Below are 16,216 nucleotides of genomic sequence, written 5' to 3'. Positions count from 1 at the left end.
GTCGTGAGTGCATCTAAGAGTGTGTGTGTGTGTTGTGTACAGCGTGTGTATATGACGTAACTATTTACATGGGGCGATGTCGGGTGCGTCACACTAACAAGGTTGTACCATAACAAAACTTGGATACGAGAGAAAAAAAAAACGTGAACATTGGTCTGGTCAGACGATATCTGGAACAATAAACAACAGCAGGTTATAATACAGAAGTGTTTGACTTTTTGAAGGTATGAACAGCGTTATAAGTCCAGTCTAATGGGTGACCGCCTCAAGAATGGGCTGGTCCTCAAGCCGGTTCAGCTGTGGAGATTTGGGGTCACACTGGTTCACCTTGGACTGTTGGGAGGTGATGCTGTTGCCGAAGTCTCTACTTTACCATTTGTTGTACTTCGTGCAGTGCTTGGTTTTTTCATTCGTGCAAATATAACATTCAACATCTTTGTTAGTGGTGCCTTGGCTGTGGTTTGGTTCTGGTGGCGATGGAAGGGGCATGATCCGTGGCATCTCCACGAAGTCATCCTTGGGAACCAGTGGAGGATCCGGCGTGTGCGTACGGTTCAGTTGCGAGCGTGGAAGGCGGCGCAAAGCTCGCTGATTGCGCCTACGCACCAATCCATCCGCCCTGCATGCCAGGAACAAGGTGGAGTCTTTTTTCTTTTTATGTTTGTGGTGGACGGCATCTTGTAGCCGATGGGTCGTTGCCATCGAAGTAGCACCATCACTAATATCATGCAAGGCGATGACTGTGCCAGATGTGGAAGTTGGCCGAGACCGTGCACGCTGGTTCCGGCCACCTGCTGTGCCGGAAGGGCGACTCCGCAGAGAAACGTCGAAGCATGTCGCCTTGGAGAGAGAATTGTTGCTCGCATCAACGTCTGGCGATGGCGCGAATTGGTGTGTCCATCTTGGACCGCCGGTGCTGGTTGCCACTGCCGACCCAGTGGGACTGCCACGCGATCCATTCCCTGTCGCCGTGGCATCCGCCGTCACCCTGAGCGTGCCATCACCGAGGCCGCGACACCGCCCGTCCGGAGCAAGGTCTGGCGTGCGCAAATCAGAGTCGGCGCTTGGCTGCTCCCCATCTGGAGTCCGGTCTGCCTTCCGTCGATGCCCCCCGTCCGGAGTCCCAACAGGTTCACTGGAGGCAGCCGAGATTCCCTGAAGCTGCACTTCTGGAGTCGGAACATGCAGGAATGCACCAACCAGTGGAGAGGCTCGAGCCATCGAGGGTGGAAGCGGTGCGCCGCCACCGCAGTCGTCAGTGGTCCCACCGTGATCGTCGAGTGCCTCGGTACGCACTAGGCGAGGTCTGTCACCTTGCACCTTTTGCATGGGAAGTGGGATGCTGTCGTCACTCGTCTCACATCCCGTGGATAGATCCTCATTAGCAGCTTGCTGTTCACTAGGGTTGGATAAATTGTCAGAGTTTTCATCTGGTGGTGCACACCATGTCGGTGGACTGTCATTGTCTTGCCGTTGTCCTTCATTTGGGCTTTTCTTCTTTGGAATTTTAAATCTTCCCCCAGACATTGCAGAACCTTGTTTATTACCCCCAAATTCTCCCATATGTATGGTCTCGAATATAGGATCCAATGTTTCTATCGACATTGTACTATTTTCCAAAGAACATTCCGTTTCACTTTTCTTCTCAGGTACCTCATATGTATCTTTGTCTAATGTACATGCCTTCATGGTCTCTGGGTCTGATTTTGCTGGGACTGGCATGGTCACAGTCTCTCTTTTACTGTTCTCAATTGCCCACATTATACTCCCCATACATAACTGCTTAATCACTGGGGTTAGTGTGGTACAATGGATAATCGGGTCGACCTTATCTGCATCTTCACCATTAGTGGAAAGCACACTTGGTTCACTTGAAACTGCTGTGGGTTTTAAATTTGTTATCTGGCTACTCGATGTCGGTGTCCTCAGGATTCTTGCTCCAATGTTCTGCTCATTTATCAGTGGAGTGTGTATAGGTTCAATGCAATTAATGTTCCCCTCAAGGTTTGAAGAGTCATTACTGACTAACTGCTGGTCTCCGAAGTTGGGATTTTGCGGCGTTGTGTTGAAGGGAGACATTTGTCCCTGCTGTAGATATGATTCAGGTTGTGTTATTTCCATTACCTGAGGATCAATGTCTTGTCCATTTTTTCGATCCGTACTAAAACACTGGCAATTCTCAGTCTGCTCCTTGCAAGTTAAACATTCAATAAATTTCTTTAGCAAATCCTCAGCATCCTTCTGTGGCCGTGCAGCATTATTAATCTCTGTTCGGCTATAATGATCCTGAAGGTCAGCGCATAAACCTTTTTTCTTCGGGCTTGGACGAGGCGATTCCTTTGGCTTGTCTTCAGTTGGGCTTGAACAGTCATCAGCGCTGTGCCCTTCATTGTAGCATGAGAGACCTTCATGGTCATGCTGCTGTGTAGTGGAGCATGGTAGGCTGTTATAGCCTTCTTGCTGTTCACGTGAGCATGGCAGACTTGCATCATCTACCGCTGGTTGGTCAGGAGAGGTTGCTAGACCCTCATGGTCTTGTTCCTGCAAGGACTGCACATTGGAGTCTTGCGTTGCTTCTATCGTGGAGGCTGTCCACGAGCTCTCTGTGGAGGCTTGTGACACTGGAGTCACTTCTTGTTCGTGCAAGGACTGCGCTCTGGAGTCTTGCGTTGCTTCTATCGTGGAGGCTGTCCACGAGCTCTCTGTGGAGGCTTGTGACACTGGAGTCACTTCTTGTTCGTGCAAGGACTGCGCTCTGGAGTCTTGCGTTGCTTCTATCGTGGAGGCTGTCCACGAGCTCTCTGTGGAGGCTTGTGACACTGGAGTCACTTCTTGTCCGTGCAAGGACTGCGCTCTGGAGTCTTGCATTTCTGCAATTGTGGAGTCTGTCCACGAGCTTGCTGTGGAGGCTTGTGACACTGGAGTCACTTCTGGTTCATGCGAGGACTGCGCTCTGGAGTCTTGCATGTCTTCTTTCATAGAGTCGGGAACGTTGAGCGGGACATGGACCACGCTCTGTGTGGCAGCAGGGCGCTCTCCGTGTGCTTGCACCGCTCCCTGTCTGTTAATGTCAGGCTGCAGCATCATCCGGTACTGATAAGTTGGAACGTCATATCTGCTGGATTGAAGATCCTCAAATCCGAAAAATGAATCCGCATCTGCGTCGGATTCAATGTGGGGGCCGCCAATGTGCAACATGAAAGGTTCGTCCGAGTCATAGTCGTATAGGACCACGGAGCTATCATTGGGCTCGCGAGGTCCGGAAACACTGTAAAGATCGTCATCGAAGTATTCGAGGTCGGAATCATCGGCTTGTGCGTAGGTAACTGCTTGTCGGAGGGTTCTTCGGAGGTCAAATTTATCTCCTGGGTCAATTTGCGGCACTGTGCTGTCATTCCAGGTGAGGGAAGGTTGTTTTACAGCTTTAACAGATTTTTGTTTTTTTGATTTGGGACGTTTCCCTTTTAAATTGGATTTGGGACGTTTCCCCTTTAAATTGGTGCAGTCTGGGGCCTCTAACATCCTGACGCTCGGTATGTAGCACGTAGGAAGCGACTGCGCATGCTCAAATCGCTGTTCCTTTACCGATGGCCGTTTTCTTGACTGCGCATGCGCAGCATCACGCGCATGCGCAAACGAAACTTCCGGTTCTGCGCACTGCTCGCGCAACTGTGCTAGCGTGATACCTTTAGCAAGATGGCCGCCGACCTCGACCCAGCCCTCTCTCAGGCCCGGGATTTCAGCCTCTGGGAATTTGGGCTCCGGGATCCCAGCCACGAGGTGAGTACTGCAGCTTTTCTTACCTTTATTTGCCGATTGGATTGCGTTTTCTTCACAGTACTTGGAGAATTTGTCCAGGACTGCCTGGTAATCGTACCTTTGCTGCCTCCTGAAGAACCTGAACCTTGTGAATATTTCTCTTGCCCTTGCACCGGCGATGGTGAGGAGAAATTCAATTTTTTCGCTATCATCCAGGTCTTGGAGTTCAGCTGCCACCAGGAACAATTCGAACCATTGCCGGAATCGCTGCCAGTTTTCGCGGAGGTCGCCGTAGCACTGGAGCGGCTGCGGAACCGGGAGCTCTATCATTTTGCCTGGGCACTGCTGGTTGTCTCTGTACACTGAGGTATGCCGGCAGGTATCGATCCACTCCTGTACCATGTGGTGTTGGGTGCTCTGGTGCACAGATGAGCCAACACAGTTGTATGTGGTACAACTCTATTTTATTTTAACTCTTATAATACAGTTCGTTCTGGATACTCTGCACGTGCTGTCTCCCTGAGTGTGTTTGGTAACAGATGTGTCCTGGTCCTACTCTGCAGCTAATACTGACCACCGGGGGTCGTGTCTGTGCTTTTATATCTTTCTGTCATTGGTTGTGGTGTTGTGTGTTCTGATTTGTCTGTTGGTGTGTCTATCATGATGTGTGTGTTTGAATATCATGACACCTGCCTAAACTAAAACCGTCTGCACTTACGGAGTCCGTATCCTTTAATTCCCGCCCTATTCATATATTTGTCTAGATGTCCCTTAAGTGCCACTATCGTACCTGCTCCCTCCATCTCACCAGACAGCGCGTTCCATATATTTACCACCCTCTGTGCAAAAAACTTGCCTCGTACATCTGTTTTAAACTTTTCCCCATGCACTGTAAACCTATGAACAAAGAATAAGGAACAAAGAAAAGTACAGCACAGGAACAAGCCCTTTGGCCCTCCAAGCCTGCGCCAACCATGCTGCCCGTCTAAACTAAAATCTTCTACACTTCCAGGGTCCGTATCCCTCTATTCACATCCTATTCATGTATTTGTCAAGAAGCCCATTAAATGTCACTATCGACCCTGCTTCCACCACCTTCACCGGCAGCAAGTTCCAGGCACCCACTACCCTCTGTGTAAAAAAACTTGCCTCGTACATCTCCTCTCAACCTTGCCCCTCGCTCCTTAAACCTATGCCCCCTAGTAATTGACCCCTCTACCCTGGGGAAAAAGCCTCTGACTATCCACTCTGTCTATGCCCCTCATAATTTTGTAGACCTCTATCAGGTCGCTCCTCAACCTCCGTCGTTCCAGTGAGAACAAACCGAGATTATTCAATCGCTCCTCATAGCTAATGCCCTCCATACCAGGCAACACCCTGGTAAATCTCTTCTGCACCCATAGTACTTGACTCTCCTAGGAAAGAGCATCTGACTATCCACTCTGTCCATGCCACTCATAATCTGTAGACCTCTATTAGGTCGCCTCTCAACCCCTGTTGTTCTAGTGAGAACAGACTGAGTTTATCTAACCTCTCCTCATAGCTAATGCCCTCCCTACCAGGCAATATCCTAGTAAACTGCTTCTGTACCCTCTCCAAAGCATCCACATCTTTCTGGTAGTGTGGCAACCAGAATTGTACACAATATTCCAAATGAGGCCTAACTAAGGTCCTGTACAGCATTCAATGGCATGACCATCAGGAATCCCCCACTACCAACATCCTAGGGTTACCGTTGACCAGAAATGAACTGGACTAGCCATATAAATACTGTGACTACAAGAGCAGGTCAAAGGGTAGGAATCCTACAGCGAGTAACTCACCTCCTGACCCCCCAAAACCCATCCACCATCTAAAAGGCACAAGTCAGGAGTGCAATGAATACTCTTCATTTGCCACCAGCTCCAACATCACACAAAGCTTGACGCCATCCAGGACAAAGTAGCCCGCTTGATTGGCAGCCCATCCACAAACATTCAATCCCTCCACCACTGACGAACAGTGACAGCTGTGTGTACCATCTACAAGATGCACTGCAGTAACTCACCAAGACGCCTTTGGCAGCAACTTCCAAATCCCCAACCATTACCAACTGGAAGGACAAGGGCAGCAGATGCCTGGGAACACCCCCACACCCCCACCTGGAAGTTCCCCTCCATATCATTCACCATCCTGACTTGGAAAGATATCACCGTTCTTTCACTGTCGCTGGGTCAAAACTCCTGGAACTCTCTCCATAACACATATTGTGGATGTACGTACACCACATGGACTGCAGTGACTCAAGAAGGGAGCTCACCACCACCTTTCCAAGGGTAATTAGGGATGGGCAATAAAACTGGCCTAGCCAATGAAGCCCACATACTTTGAATGAATAACCATCCCCTCCCTCCCACCAAACTCAACAATTGGAGCCTCCCTAACTCTTCCACCCCACTCAACAGCCCTCATATCTCTGCTCTCATGTCTCTTAACTTTTCACTCTTGGTCTCACTGCCTGAGGCATTAAAATGGGAAAAGCATTGTGAAGCACCGATTTACCCAGATGAGCCCACTCACAATCTTGGGCGAAATTCTCCCCCAACGACGCGATGTCCGCCGACTGGGGCCAAAAAAGGCGCCAATCAGACAGGCATCGTGCCAGCCCAAAGGTGCGGAATGCTCCGCATCTTTGGGGGCCGAGCCCCAACATTGAGGGGCTAGGCCGGCGGCGGAGGGATTTCCGCCCCGCCAGCTGGCGGAAATGGCGTTTGTTGCCCCGCCAGCTGGCAGAAATGGCGTTTGGTGCCCCGCCAGCTGGCGCGGAAATGCAGCGCATGCGCGGGAGCGTCAGCGGCCGCCAACAGTTTCATGCGCATTTTGGAGAGTCTCTTCCGCCTCCACCATGGTAGAGGCCGTGGCGGAGGCGGAAGGGAAAGAGTGCCCCCATGGCACAGGCCCGCCCGCGGATCGGTGGGCCCCGATCGCGGGCCACCGTGGGGGCACCCCCTGGGGTCAGTTCGCCCCGCACCCCCCCCCCAGGACCCCGGAGCCCGCCCACGCCGCCTGGTCCCGCCGGTAAATACCAGCTTTGATTTACGCCGGCGGGACAGGCAATTTCTGGGCGGGACTTCGGCCCATCCGGGCCGGAGAATTGAGCGGGGGGTCCCGCCAATCGGCGCAGCCCGATTCCCGCCCCCGCCCAATCTCCGGTACCGGAGACTTCGGCGGGGGTGGGGGCGGGATTCACGGCGGCCAACGGCCATTCTCCGACCCGGCGGGGGGTCGGAGAATGACGCCCCTGATTTTTCAATCATGTCACCTTATTCTCCCAAACTCCAGAGTCTCGACCCAACCTATTCAATCTTTCCTTGTAAGAAAACTCCTTCACGCCAGGAACCCTGGCGAATTTGTTTCTAGCGAACCCTCTCTGAATTGCCTCCAAGCAAGCATATCCTCAATTAAGGAGACCAAAACTGTCTCACTAACACCCTGTTCTGTTGTCGCAAACGTCCAAACTTTTATACTCCATCCCTCTGGCAATAAAGACCAACATTTCATTTGCCTTTCTAATTACTTGCATTTCCTGCATGCTCATTTTTTTGTGATTCATGTACAAGGACACTCAGCCCTCTACTGCAGCATTCTGTAGTCCTGCTCCATTTAAACAAGATTCTGCCTTTTTGTCCTTGTTGCTAATACAGACAATCTCATCTTCTCATATCATACTCCATCTTCCACATTTTAATCAACTCACTTAACCCATCCAAATCACTTTGCTGATCCCTTGTCTCCTCACTACTTGCTTTCCTACCTTTGAATCATTCGCAAATTTGTCCACATTACACTATCCCTTCATCCAAGTTATTGATAGGATTATAAGTAGTTGAGGCCCCAGCTTTGATCCCTGTGGCACCCCCACTAATTACAGTTTGCCATCATTGAAATCCCCCATGTTTCCCACTTTGTTTCCTGGTAGTTAACCAATCTTCTATCCATGTTAATATGTTACTCCCAATTCCACCATGAACTCATATATTGTGCCGTAACCTTTTATTTATTATTATTTTTTTATAACTTTAGAGTGCCCAATTCATTTTTTTTCCAAGGGGCAATTAAGCGTGGCCAATCTACCTATGCATCTTTGGGTTGTGGGGGCGAAACCCACGCAAACACGGGGAGAATGTGCAAACTCCACGCGGACAGTGACCCAGAGCCGGGATTGAACCTGGACCTCGGCGTCATGAGGCAGCAGTGCTAACCATGCTTTTGGAAATCCAAATATGCTATATTTACTGTTTTTTCCTTTTTGCAGTCCACTTGTTGCATCCTTAATTTGTCAAACATCTCCTTTTCATAAAAACTATGTTGGCTGTTCATGGTATTCTTAAATGTCCTAATAATTACTTCCGTGCTCATGTATTGCTTGTTTGGCCCCTTGTTCCACATTGTAACCAATCACTATTTGTTGATGTACCATTTGTCAATGTTCTTTGTTGATTATTCTTTTTGTCTACTATTTAAGTACTGTGTACGTTCCCTTGGTCGCAGAAAAATACTTTTCACTGGAGTTCGGTACATGTGATAATAAATCAAATCAAATCAATAATGGATTCTTGCATTTTCCCAATGGATAGATGTTAGACTAACCAGCCTGTCATTTCCTGCTTTCTTTCTCCCTCCTTACTTGAATAAGACCATAAGAAATAGGAATCAGAGTAGGCCGTTCAGTCTCTATTACCTGCTCCGCAATTCAACTGGACCATGGCTGATCCAACATTCCTCACATCCACTTTCCTGCCCTTTCCCGTAACCCTTGATTCCCTTACTGATCAAGAGTCTATCTATCTCAGCCTTAAATATACACAAGAACACATCCACCACAGCTCTCTGTGTCAAGGAGTTCCAAAGACTCACAACCCTTTGCGAGAAATAATTCCTTCTATCTCAGTCTTAAATTGGCACCCCATCATTCTGAGATTATGCCTGTCATGATATGCAAACATGCAGCTAATGAACACATAGAATAGGACATGACCAATGAGCAGGCAGGACACTCCGGGGTGGTATCTCACTATAAAAGGGATGAGGCACTCACATCCCACCTCTTTCCACAGACCAACATCGACAGAGTGAGACAGGGTGTATCCTCAGCATCACACCCCAGCACGTGGCTTAGAGCAAGGCTGGTTCAGTTAGACTGAGTTACTACATTTAGATTAGCAGAGAGTGAAACTCATTGAGAACTGTGCTAATAGTTCAATAAACACATTGAACTCATTTCAAAGTCTGGAGCATCTTTTACTCAAAACTGCATCAAGTGGCAGTTGATTCCAAATTGCATAACACAACATGATACCAGGAGTCTGTTCAATCTAGTTAGTTCAACTCAGCAAGATCTGTGACAACCAGCGAATGTATACCGGCACAATGGAAAACATTCCGTCTCCTCACCAGCTCAGGACTTCCGGCAATCTCAGTGCCAACTGGCGGACAATCAAGCAGAAATTTCAGCTTTATGTCGAAGCATCAGACCTCAATGGTGCGTCTGATGCACGGAAGATAGCTCTTTTCCTCACCACAGCGAGTGATCACACCTTCAAAATATTCAACTCCTTTCACTTCGCCGAAGACCAGGACAAGACAAAGTTTCAGACCAAATTGGACAAGTTTAACAGCCACTGTGAAGTGGACACTAACTAAATCTTCGAGCGCTACATGTTCAAGCAGCGATTGCAAGGTAAAGACGAATCCTTCAACTCATATTTAACTAACCTTAGACTGCTAGTGCAATCCTGCAACTTCGGTGATATCACTGACTCCATGATCAGAGACCAAATCGTTTTTGGAGTTCACTATGATCCTCTGAGAGAGCAGTTACTGAAGATCAAGCATATGACTCTGCCAGTCGCGATTGAAACATGCACAGTGCATGAGCACGCTGAAAATCGCTATTCCCAGTGCAAAACAGCAGAAAGTGAAAAACTAGCCTCCCACGAGGCGGAGAGTGTGCAGGCCATCTCCCGGATGCAGCGCCCCAACATTGATGAAAGCGGCCATTTTGCGCGCTCTTCCCGAGGCCCGATGCATGCGCGATGCGAACAGGATAATGAAGCGGTCGAAACACGCACTGCGCAGGTGCAGACGTCTGAGAACCGCACTGCGCATGTGCAACGACGCACGGAGCGTCAGGACGTAGACTTCATGACGTGTTCGAACTGTGGCACCGCCCATTTAAAGAAACAGCAAGAGGCAGACGCTGTTTAAACTGCGGGAAGCCAGGCCACTATGCAGCCCTGTGGAGATCTGCACCACCAGTCAGGAGCCAGCTCTCTCAATTCCGACGACGGCGTATCCTGAGTGTGCAACAACGCCTACAGGATTCTGATCCCGGCAGTGCACCGGATCCAGATGATGAATGCCTGGACAACGCCTACCGTGTGGGCATTATTACAATGTGTGAATCTGCCACACCAGATTCATCGCAAGTCCAGTCAATCCTAGCTGTGAATTCCGAGGTCGAATGGCGAGCAGTGAGGAAGGTCAACCACTGCCCTATCAAGTTCAAGCTGGACACAGGTGCCTCTGCCAATCTCCTTTCACAGGCAGACTTCAGACGCATTAAGAAGCCCCCCACGGTCCCTCCAGCTGCCTGCAAGCTCCTGCATTACAACGGGAATGCCATAACGGCACTGGAATCTTGGCATCTGCACATATCCAACCGACACACACAAGCATGGTTACGCTTTGAAATTGTTAAGCTGGACAGGGCATCCCTACTAGGTGTGCACGCCTGCAAGCAGCTACCTCATACACCACGACATCCTCCCATGTGGATCTTCAGGCCGGCATCAACGACATCCTTGCCCAGTATCCAGATGTGTTCAACGGGATGGACATGCTGCCGTATCGATACAAGATTCTGCTACGACCTGATGCCAAGCCAGTGGTCCACACACCACGACGTGTCCCTGTTCCACTGAGAGAGCGCCTGAAGGCACAGCTCAAGGATCTTCAGCAAAAAGGCATCATATCCAAGGTCACCGACCCGACTGACTGGGTCAGCTCGATGGTGTGCGTAAAGAAGCCTTCGGGGGACCTGCGCATCTGCATTGATCCCAAGGATGTCAGTAAGAATATCATGTGGGAACACTACCCCATCCCAAAGCGGGAGGAACTCACGAGTGAGATGGCACACGCGCGCTTCTTCACCAAATTGGATGCATCACAGGGATTTTGGCAAAACCAGCTGGAAGAGTCCAGCAGAAGGCTCTGCACCTTCAACACACCTTTTGGCAGATACTGCTACAATCGCATGCCATTTGGCATCATCTCGGCTTCGGAGATATTCCATCGCATCATGGAGCAGATGGTGGAAGGCATTGAAGGGTTTTGTGGGTACGTGGACGACATCTTCATATGGTCCACGACCCCTGAAGAACATGTGTCCCGTCTCCAGAAGGTATTCCGCCGTGTACATACCAACGGCCTAAAGTTAAACAGGTCCAAATGTTATTTTGGCACATCGACGCTCAAGTTCCCAGGCGACCAGATCTCAGAGTATGGTGTGCGCCCGGACACAGACAAAATCAAGGCCATTGAGGCGATGAAGGTCCCTGAGGACAAAAAGGCGGTGCTGCGCTTCTCGGGTATGGTCAATTTTCTGGGCAAGTTCATTCCAAACATGGCCACACACACCACAGCCCTACGCAACCTGGTGAAAAAGTCAACTGCCTTTGAGTGGACGGTGGCACACCAGACAGCGTGGCTGGAGCTGAAAGCCAAGCTCATCATTGCACCAGTCCTGGCATTCTTCGACCCGGACCGGGAGACAAAGATATCCACAGATGCGAGTCAGGATGGCATCGGTGCGGTGTTGCTTCAACGAGATGTCACATCATCCTGGGCACCAGTAGCCTATGCATCAAGGGCGATGACGCCCACTGAAATCAGATATGCTCAGATTGAGAAGGAGTGCTTGGGTCTTCTCACCGGCATCCTCAAATTTCATGGTCATGTTCACTGTCGAGACGGATCATAGGCCTCTGGTCCACATCATCCACAAGGACCTGAACGACATGATGCCTCGGTTGCAGAGAATCCTGCATAAACTTAGGAGGTATGACTTCAACTTGATGTACACACCTGGCAAGGAGCTCATCATCGCTGATGCATTGTCCTGCTCCGTCACCTTGCCCAGTGAGCCACTGGAGATCAGCCAGCACATCGATTTGCAGGTGCAGCTGTGTGCTAGCACTCCCCCGGCGACAGATGAGAAGGTAGTTCTCATCCGTGATGAGACAGCCAAAGACCCCCTCTTGCAACGCGTCATCCACAACCTCACCAATGGCTGGCAGAAAGGGCAGTGCCCACAATTTTACAATGTGAAGGATGACTTGACGGTGATTGATAGTATCCTCCTCAAACTGGACAGGATTGTCATTCCGCTCAGTTTCCAGAGCTTGGTGCTGTGCCAGATTCATGAGGGACACCTGGGCGTTGAGAAGTACAGACGCAGAGCCTGGCAAGCTGTCTACTGGCCCGACATCAGCCAGAACCATCACGAACATGGTCCTGAACTGTGCTACCTGTCAACGGTTCCAGCCAGCGCAGAGCAAGGAGACGCTCCAACAGCATGACATAAGACCATAAGACATAGGAGTGGAAGTAAGGCAATTCGGCCCATCGAGTCCACTCCACCATTCAATCATGGCTGATTTCAACTCCATTTACCCGCTCTCTCTCCATAGCCCTTAATTCCTCGAGAAATCAAGAATTTATCAACTTCTGGCTTAAAGACATTCAACGTCCCAGCCTCCACCGCCCTCTGTGGCAATGAATTCCACAGACCCACCACTCTCTGGCTGAAGAATTTTCTCATCATCTCTGTTCTAAAGTGACTCCCTTTTATTCTAAGGCTGTGCGCCCGGGTCCTAGTCTCCCCTGCTAATGGAAACAACTTCCCTACGTCCACCCTATCAAAGCCATTCATTATCTTGTAAGTTTCTATTAGATCTCCCCTCAACCTCCTAAACTCCAATGAATATAATCCCAGGATCCTCAGACGTTCATCGTATGTTAGGCCTACCATTCCTGGGATCATCCGTGTGAATCTCTGCTGGACCCGCTCCAGTGCCAGTATGTCCTTCCTGAGGTGTAGGGCCCAAAATTGCTCACAGTATTCTAAATGGGGCCTAACTAGCGCTTTATACAGCTTCAGAAGTACATCCCTGCTTATATATTCCAAGCCTCTTGAGATAAAGGACAACATTGCATTTGCTTTCTCAATTACGGACTCAACCTGCAAGTTTACCTTTAGAGAATCCTGGACTAGGACTCCTAAGTCCCTTTGCACTTCAGCATTATGAATTTTGTCAGCGTTTAGAAAATAGTCCATGCCTCTATTCTTTTTTCCAAAGTGCAAGACCTCGCACTTGCCCACGTTGAATTTCATCAGCCATTTCTTGGACCACTCTCCTAAACTGTCTTAATCTTTCTGCAGCCTCCCCACTTCCTCAATACTACCTGCCCCTCCACCTATCTTTGTATCATCGGCAAACTTAGCCAGAATGCCCCCAGTCCCGTCATCTAGATCGTTAATATATAAAGAGAACAGCTGTGGCCCCAACACTGAACCCTGCGGGACACCACTCGTCACCGGTTGCCATTCCGAAAAAGAACCTTTTATCCCAACTCTCTGCCATCTGCCTGACAGCCAATCGTCAATCCATGTTCGTACCTTGCCTCGAATCCCATGGGCCCTTATTTTACTCAGCAGTCTCCCGTGAGGCACCTTATCATAAGGCCTTTTGGAAGTCAAGATAGATAACATCCATTGTGTCTCCTTGGTCTAACCTATTTGTTATCTCTTCAAAGAACTCTAACAGGTTTGTCAGGCACGCCCTCCCCTTACTAAACCCATGCTGACTTGTCCTAATCCGACCCTGCACTTCTAAGAATTTAGAAATCTCATCCTTAACGATGGATTCTAGAGTCTGGCCAACAACCGAGGTTAGGCTAATTGGCCTATAATTTTCCATCTTTTTTCTTGTCCCCTTCTTGAACATGGTGGTTACAACAGCGATTTTCCAATCCTCTGGGACTTTCCCTGACTCCAGTGACTTTTGAAAGATCATAACTAACGCCTCCACTATTTCTTCAGCTATCTCCTTTAGAACTCTAGGATGTTGCCCATCTGGGCCCGGAGATTTATCAATTTTTTAGACCTCTTAGTTTCTCTAGCACTTTCTCCTTTGTGATGGCTACCATATTCAACTCTGCCCCTTGACTCTCCTGAATTGTTTAGATATTACTCATGTCTTCTACTGTGAAGACTGACGCAAAGTACTTATTTAGTTCCTCAGCTATTTCCTTGTCTCCCATCACTAGATTACCAGCATCATTTTGGAGCGGCCCAATGTCTACTTTTGCCTCCCGTTTGTTTTTAACATATTTAAAGAAACTTTTACTATCATTCCTAATGTTACTGGCTAGCCTACCTTCATATTTGATCCTCTCTTTCCTTATTTCTCTCTTTGTTATCCTCTGTTTGTTTTTGTAGCCTTCCTAATCTTCTGACTTCCCACTACTCTTTGCCACATTATAGGCTTTCTCTTTTGCTTTGATGCATTCCCTGACTTCCTTTGTCAGCCATGGCTGCCTAATCCCCCCTCTGATAACCTTTCTTTTCTTTGGGATGAACCTCTGTACTGTGTCCTCAATTACTTCCAGAAACTCCTGTCATTGTGTTCTACTGTCTTTCCCACTAGGCTCTGCTCCCAGTCGATTTTCGTCAGCTCCTCCCTCATGCCCCTGTAGTTACCTTTATTTAACTGTAACACCTTTACATCTGATTCTACCTTCTATCTTTGAAATTGCAGACTGAATTCTACCATATTATGATCACTGCCTCCTAAGTGTTCCCTTACTTTAAGATCTTTTATCAAGTCTGGCTCATTACATAACACTAAGTCCAGAATGGCCTGTTCCCTCGTGGGCTCCATCACAAGCTGTTCCAAAAAGCCCTCCTGTAAACATTCAATGAATTCCCTTTCTTTGGGTCCACTGGCAACATTATTTACCCAGTCCTCCTGCATATTGAAGTCCCCCATGATCACTGTGACCTTGCCTTTCTGACATGCCCTTTCTATTTTGTGGTGCATTTTGTGCCCCTGGTCCTGACCACTGTTAGGAGGCCAGTACATAACTCCCATTATGGTTTTTTTTCCTTTGTGGTTCCTCAACTCTACCCACACAGACTCCACATCATCTGACCCTATGTCATTTAGTGCTATTGATTTAATTTCATTCCTAATTAACAAGGCAACCCCTCCCCCTCTGCCTACCCCTCTGTCTTTTCGATAGGTTGTGAATCCCTGGATGTTTAAATGCCAGTCCTGAACCCCCTGCAACCACGTCTCTGTGATGCCTACCACATCATACCTGCCAGTCACAATCTGGGCCACAAGCTCATCTACCTTGTTCCGTACACTGCGCGCATTTAAATATAGCACCTTTAATTCTCTATTGACCGTCCCTTTTTGTTTTCTTAGTGTGGTGGACCTTGGTTTACTGAGCCTTTCCATACAGTGTGTCATATTTTGTGAGATGGGGACTATCGTAACCTCTCCTGAGTTCTGTCTTTTCGTGCTTTTTTGTATTCCTAAGCAGCTGCGCTTCCCACTGATTACTTCACCTCTTGGTTCCCTGACTTTCCCTTCCCCCCCTAATCTCTAGTTTAAAGTCCTATTGACCACCCTATTTACTCTTTTCGCCAGAACACTGGTCCCAGCTCGGTTCAGGTGGAGACCATCCCAACGGTATAGGTCCCCCCCGTCCCAAAACTGATGCCAGTGTCCATGAAAAGGAACCCCTCTTTCCCACACCACTCTTTCAGCCACGTGTTAACTTCCCTTATTCTTGCCTCCCTATGCCAATTTGCACGTGGCTCGGGCAGTAATCTGGAGATTATGACCCTTGAGGACCTGTTTTTTAATTTGAATCCTAGCTCTTTACAATCTCTAAACAGGTCCTCTTTCCTAGACTTGCCTATGTTGTTGGTACCGACATGGACCACAACAACATAGTGACCTCTCCGTGGTCCAAGGTTGGCATTGACCTCTTTCATGCGAATGGTCGCGACTACGTATTGATCATCGACTATTTCTCGAATTACACTGAGGTGCTGAAGCTCCTGGACCTCACCTCTCGGACCGCCATCAAAGCCTGTAAGGAGACGTTCGCATGGCATGGCACCCCAATCACCGTCATGAGTGACAATGGCCCGTGGTTTCACAGTCGAGAATGGTCCACGTTTGCCAGGTCATACAATTTCCAGCATGTCACCTCCAGTCCGCACTATCCGCAGTCTAATGGAAAAGTCGAGAAAGGGGTGCACATTGTGAACAGCTCATCTGCAAGGCCGCAGACTCTGCTTCCGACATACACCTTGCACTGCTCACGTACAGGGCGACTCCAT

Source organism: Scyliorhinus torazame, chromosome 4 (assembly GCF_047496885.1).
Source record: "Scyliorhinus torazame isolate Kashiwa2021f chromosome 4, sScyTor2.1, whole genome shotgun sequence".
Taxonomy (NCBI): domain Eukaryota; kingdom Metazoa; phylum Chordata; class Chondrichthyes; order Carcharhiniformes; family Scyliorhinidae; genus Scyliorhinus; species Scyliorhinus torazame.
The sequence above is the reverse complement of the archived record's forward strand: the minus strand, read 5'-3'. Positions refer to the sequence as shown.